The sequence below is a fragment of the Urocitellus parryii genome, unplaced genomic scaffold (genome assembly GCF_045843805.1).
Source record: "Urocitellus parryii isolate mUroPar1 unplaced genomic scaffold, mUroPar1.hap1 Scaffold_129, whole genome shotgun sequence".
Classification (NCBI taxonomy): Eukaryota; Metazoa; Chordata; class Mammalia; order Rodentia; family Sciuridae; genus Urocitellus; species Urocitellus parryii.
This window is the reverse complement of record NW_027551951.1, coordinates 351,809-359,456: the sequence shown is the minus strand read 5'-3', so window position 1 is coordinate 359,456 and position 7,648 is coordinate 351,809.

Genomic DNA, 7,648 nt, shown 5'->3' with positions numbered 1-7,648 from the left:
CGAACCCAAACCCTAAACCTAACCCTAACCCAAACCCTAACCATAAGCCTAATCCTAACCCAAACTCTGACCCGAAACCAAAGCCTAACCCTAACCCTAACCCTTACTGGAACCCGACTTGAACACTAAACCAAACCGTAAACATTACCCGAACCCTAAACCTACCAATAACCCTCATCCTTACCTGAATCCGACCCGAACCCTACCCTAACCCTAACACTAATCCAAACACTAACCCTAACACTAACCCTAAACCTAACCCTAACCCTAATCCGAACCCTAACCCTAACCCTACCCCGAACCCGAAACCTAACCCTAACGCTAACCCGAACCCGAACACGAACCCTAACCCTAACCCTAACCCGAAAACGAAACCTAACCCTAACCGTAACCCGAACACTAGCCCTAACCCTAACTCTACCCCTAACCCTAATCCGAACCGGAACCCGAACACTAACCGTAACCCTTACCCGAACCCTAAGCCTAACCCTAACCGTAAGAATAAGATTAACACGAACCCGAAACCTAACCCTACCCCTAACCCAAAACCTAACCCTAACCCTAACCTTAACATGAACCCTAACACAAACCCTAAACTGAACCCTAACCCTAACCAGAACCCGAACCCGAACCCTAACCTTAACCCTAACACAAATCCGACCTCTAACCCTAACCCTAACCCTAACAAGAACCCTAACCCTAACCCTAAAAATAACCCTAACCAGAACCGTAACCCTATCCCGAACCCTAAACCTAACCCTAACCATAACCCTAACCCTAACCCTAACCCTAACCCTAAACCTAACCCTAAACCTAACTGTAGCCCTAATCCTAACCCTAAACCAAACCCTAACCCTCACCCTAACCCTAACGCTAACCCTAACTCTAACCCTAATCCTAACCCTAACCCTAAGCCTAACCCTAAACCGAACCCTATCCCTAACCCTAACCCGTTCCCTAAACCTAATTCTAACCCGAAACCTAACCCTAACCCTAACACGAACCAGAACGCTAACCCAAACACAAACCCTATTCCTAACCCTGCCTCTAACCCTAACCCTTAGCCTAACCCGAACCATGCCCCTATGCTAACCATAACCCTATTCTGAAACCTACCCTAACCCTAACCCTATCCCGAACCCTAACTCTAATCTAACCCTAAACCTAACACAAAACCGAACACGAACCTGAACCCAAAACCTAACCTGAACCCTAACAAGAACCCTAAGCCTAACCCAAACCCTAACCCAAACACGAACCCGAATTCTAACCATAACCCCAACCCTAACCCTAACACGAACCAGAAACCTCACCCTAACCCTAATCGAACCCGAACCCTAATCCCACCCCTAACCCTAACGCTAACCCTAATCCTAATCCGAACCCTAATCCTAACACTAACCATAACCCGAACCCTAACCTGAACCCTAACCCTAAACCGAACACTAACCCTAACTCTAAAACTAACCCTAAACCTAACCCTAACCCGAAACCTAAGCCAAACTCTATCACGAACCCTAACCCTAACACTAAACCTAACCCTAACCCAAACCCGAAACCGAACCCTAACTCTAAGCCTAACCCTAACCCTAACCCGAACCCAAACCCTAAGACGAAACCGAACACTAACCCTAACCCTAACCCTAAACTTAACCCTGACTCTAAACCTAACCCTAACCCTAACCCTAACCCTAACCTAACCATAACCCTAACCCAAACACAAACCCTAACCCTAAACCAAAACCTAATCCTAACCCTGCCCCTAACCCTAACCCTTACACTAACCCGAACCGTACCCCTAACCCTAACCCTAACCCAAACCCGAACCCTAACCAAAACCCAAACACTAATCCTAACCCCACCCCTAACCCTAACCCTTACCCTAACCCGAACCCTAACCCTAAACCGAACCCTAACCCTATCCCTAATCCTAAAACTAACCCTAACCCGAACCAAAACCCTAACCCTAACCCTAACACTTACCCGAACCCGACCCAAAACCTAACCATAACCGTAACCATAACCCGAACGTTAACACGATCCCTAACCCTAACCCTAACCCTTACCTTAACCCTACCCCTAACCCTAACCCTTATTCGAACCCGACCCGAACCCTAAATCTAAGCATAACCCTAACCCAAACCCTAACCCGAACCCTAACCCTAACCCTAACCCTAAACTTAACCCTAACTCTAACACGAACCATAACCCTAACCCTAACAAGAACCCTAACCATAACCCTAAACCTAACCCTAACCCGAACCTTAACACGAACCCTAACCCTATCCCGAAACCTAACCCTAAACCTAACCCTAACCCTAACCCTAACCCCAACCCTAACTAACACTAACACGATCCCTCACCCTAACCCGAACCCGAACCGGAACCCTAACACTAACCCAAATACTAACCCTAACACTATCACTATCCCTAACCCGAATCCTAACCCGAACCCGAAACCTAACCCTAACCCTAAACCAAACCCTAACCCTAACCTGAAGCCTAAAACTATCCCTAACCTGAAACCAAACCCTAACCCTAACCCTAACCCTAAACCTAACCATAACCCTAACCGTAACCCTAACTCTAACCCTAAACCTACCACTGACCCTAACCCTAACCGTAACCCTAACCCTAACCCTATCCCGAACCCTAACCCTAAGCGTAACCAGAAACCGAACCCTAACCCTTACCCTAAACCTAACCCTAAACCAAACCCTAACCCTAACCTGAAGCCTAAAACTAACCCTAACCTGAAACCAAACCCTAACCCTAACCCTAACCCTAAACCTAACCATAACCCTAACCGTAACCCTAACTCTAACCCTAACCCTACCACTCACCCTAACCCTAACCATAATCCTAACCCTAACCCTATGCCGAACCCTAACCCTAAGCGTAACCAGAAACCGAACCCTAACCCTTACCCTAACCCTAACTCTAACCCAAACCCGAACCCGAACCCTAACCGTTCCCCTAACCGTAACCCTAACCCTAACCCTAACACTCACGGTAATCATAACCCTAACCAGAAAATAAAACCGACACCGAACCCTAACGATAACCCTAATTCTAACCCTAACCCTAACCCTAAACCCTCACCCTAACCCCTAAGCCTAACCCTAAACCTAACCCTAACTCGAACACGAACCCAAACTCGAACTCTTACTCAAACCCTAACCCTAACAAGAACCCGAACACTGACCCAAAACCTAACCCTAACCATAATCCGAACCCTAATCCTAACCCTAACGCCAACCCTAATCCTAACAATAACCCTAACCCAAACCCTAACCCTAACCCTAACCCTAACCCTAAACCTAACCCGAACCCTAACGCGAACAATTAACAGAATCCTAACCCTAACCCTAACCCTTACGCTAAACCTAACTCGAACCCTAACCCGAACCCTTAAAAGAACCCTAAACCTAACCCTAATCCTGACCCGAACCCGAACCCTAACCCTAAGCCTAAAACTAACCCTAACCCGAACCCGAACCCTAACCCTAACCCTATCACTAACCCTAACCCTAATCCTAACCCAAACAATAACCCGAACCCTAAACCTAACTCTAACCCGAACACGAACCCGAAACCTAACACTAACCTAATCCTAACCCTAACCCTAACCCGAACCCGAACCCGAACCCTAACCCGAACCATAACCCTAACACCTAACCCTAACCCTAACACGAACCCGAACCCGAGGCCTAACCAGAACCCTAATAGTAACCCGTACCCTAACCCTAAACTGAACCCTAAACCGAACCCGAACCCGAACCCTACCCCTAACACTAAACCTAACCCTAATCCAAACCCTAACCCTAACCCTTACCCTAACCTTAACCCTAACACTAAACCTAAACATAACACTAACCAGAACCCTAAACCTAACCCTAACCCTAACCCTAACCCTAATCCGAACCATAACCCTAACCCTAACCCTAACCCTAATCCTAATCCGAACGCTAAACCTAACCCTAACCCTAACCCGAACCCGAACCCTAACCCCAACCCTAACCCGAACCGTAACGCGAACCCTAACCCTAACCCTAACCTGAACCCTAACACTATCCCTAACCAGAACGCAAAACCTAACCCTAACCCGAACCCTTATCCTACACATAAACCTAAACCTAAGCCTAACCCTAACCCTAACCCGAATCCTAACCCTAACCCTATCGCTAACCCCTAACCCGAACCCTCACCCTAACCCTAAACCAAAGCCTAACCATAACCCTAATCCTAACGCTAACACTAACCGTAACCCTAAACCTAACACTAACCTTAACCCAACCCGAAACCTAACCCTAATACGAACCCAAAACCTAAACCTAACACGAACCATAACTCTAACCCTAAACCTAACCATATCCCTAACCCTAACCGGAACCATAACCCTAACACTATCCCTAACCCTAACCCTAAACCGAACCCTAATATGATCCCGAACCCCTAACCCTAACCCTAACCCAAACCCTATACCTAACCCTATCCCTAACCCTAAACCTAACCCCAAACCTAACCAGAAACCTAACCCAAACCCTAACCCTAACCAAAACCCGAACCTGCACCTGAACCCTAACCCAAACCCGAACCCGAACCCGCACCAGAATCTGAACCCTAGCCCGAACGCTAATCCTAACTCTAAAACTAACCCTAAACCTAACCCGAACCCGAACCCTTACCAGACACCTATCCCAAACCCTAACCCTAACACTAACCTAAACCCTAACCCGAACCCGAACCCGAACCCTAACCCTAACCCTAACCCAAACCTAACCCGAAACCGAACCCTAACCCTAACCATAACCATAAACAGAAACCTAAACCTAACCCGAACCCTAACCGTAACCCTCACCCAAACCCTAACAATAATCCTAACGCTATCCCTAACCCTAATTCTAACCCGAAACCTAAACATAATGTTAACCCTAACCCTAACCCTATCCCTAACCCTAACCCTAAACCTAACCTGAAACCAAATGTTAACCCTAACCCTAACACTAACCCGAACCCTAACACTAACCCTAAACTAACCCTAACCCTAACCCTAATTCTAACCCAAAACCTAACCATAATACTAACCCTAATCCTAACCCTATCCCTAACCCTAACCCTAAACCTAACTCTATCCCTACCTCTAATTCTAACCCGAAACCTAACCATAATCCTAACCCAACCCTAACCCTATCCCTAACCCTAACCCTAAAACTAACCCAAACCCGAATGTTAACCCTAACACTAACCCTAACCTGAACCCTAACACTAACCCTAACCCTAACCCTAACACTAACTCTATCCCGAATCGTAATCCGAACCCTAACCCCTAACCCTAACCCTAACCCTAAACCGAACCCTAACACTAACCCTAACCCTAAGCGTAAATCTAACGCTTGCCCGAACCCGACCCGAAACCTAAACATAACCGTAACCATAACCCGAATCCTAACCCTAACCCTAACCCTAAACTTAACCCTACCCTACCTTAACCCTTATCCAAACACAACCCGAACCCTAACTCTGACCCTAACACTGACCCTATCACGAACCAGAACCCTAACCCTAACCTTAACCCTATCCCGAACCATAACCCCTAACCCAAACCCTAACACCAACCCAAACCCTAACCTAACCAGAACCCTAACCCTAACCCTAAACCTAAGCCAAACCCTAACCCGATCCCAGACTAAAACCCTAACACGAACCTGAACCCTAAACCTAATCCTAACTCTAAACCTAACCCAAACCCTCACACTAACACGAACTCTAACAGTTACCCGAACCCTAACCCGAAACCGAACCCTAACCCTAACCCGAACCCTAATCCTATACCAAAACCTAAACTTATCCTAAACCGACCCTAACCCGAACCATGACCCTACCCTAACCCGAACAAGAACCCTAACCCCAACCCTAACCCTATACGTAACCCTAACCCTCACCCTAACACGAACTCTAACAGTTACCCGAACCCAAACCCGAAACCGAACCCTAACCCTAACCCGAACCCTAACCCTTTCCCCAAACCTAACCCTAACACTAATCCAAACCCTAACACGAAACCGAAACCTAACCCTAACCCTAACCCTAACCGAATCCTAACCCTAAACTGAACCCTCATCCTAACCATAACTCCAAACCGAACCCTAACCCTAAAACTAACCCTAACCCTAAACCTAACCCGATCCTGAACCCTACCCCTAACCCTAATCCTAACCATAAACCTAACCCTAACTCGAAACCTAACCCTAACACTAAACCTAACAATAATGCTAACCCTAACCCTAACACGAACCCTAACCCTAACCCGAACCCTAAACCGAAACCTAACCCTAAAACCTAACCAGAACCCGAACCCTAACCTTAACCCTAACACGAACCCAACACCTAAACCCTAACCCTAACCCTAACAAGAACACTAACCCTAACCCTAAACTTAACCCTAACCCGAACCGTAATCCGAACCCGAACCCTAATCCTAAACTTAACCCTATCCCAAACCCTTACGCTAAATCTAACCCTAACCCTAACACAAACCCTAACCTAACCCGAACCCGAACCCATACCCTAACCTAAACCTAAACCTATCCCGAACCCAAACCCTAACACGAACTTGAACCCTAACCCTAACCCTAACCCTAAAACTAACCCGAACCCTAAACCTAACCTTAACCCTAACCCTAACCTTATCCTGAAAATGAACCCTAACCCGAACCCGAACCCTAACCCTAAGCCTAAACCTAAACCTAATCCTAAACCGAAACCTAACCCGAACCTAACCCTAACCCTAACCCAAACCCGAACCTTAAACACAACCCTAACACTATCCCTAACCCTAATTCTAACCCAAAACCGAACCATAACACTAACCCTACCCTAAACGAACCCTAAACCTAACCCTAACCCGAACCCTAACACAAACCCCAACCCTAACGCTAATCCTAACCCAAACCCTAACACGAACCCTAACCCTAACCTAACCCTAACCTACCCTAAACGTAACCCTAACCCGAACCCTAACCCGAACCCAAACCCTAACCCTAACCCGAACCCAAACCCTAAACCTAACCCGAACCCTAACTCTAACCCTAACACTAACCCTATCCCTAACCGTAACCCGAACGCTAACCCTAATCCTAACCCTAACCCTAAAAATAACCCTAAACCGAACCCTAACACGAACCCGAACCTTAACCCAACCCTAACCCGAACCATAAACCTAACTATAACCCTAACCCTAAACCGAACCCGAACCTGAACCCGAACACTAAAAAGAACCCTAACCTTAACCTTAACCCTAACTGTAACCCGATCCTTAACCTTAACCGAACCCGAACCCGAACCCTACCAAAACCCAAATCCTAACACTAACCCTAACCCTAAACCTAAACCTAACCCTAAACCTAACCCTAACCCGAACCCTAACCATAACGCTAACCCTAACCCTAAACCTAATCCAAACCAAAATCCAAACCTAACCCTAACCCGAACTCTCTCCCTAACCCTAACCCTAACCCTAACCCTAACCCTAACCCGAACCCTAACCCGAACCCTTACCAGAACCCTAACCCTAACCCTAACACTAACCCGAACCCGAACACGAAACAGAACCCTAAACCTAACCCTAACCATAACCCTAACCTAA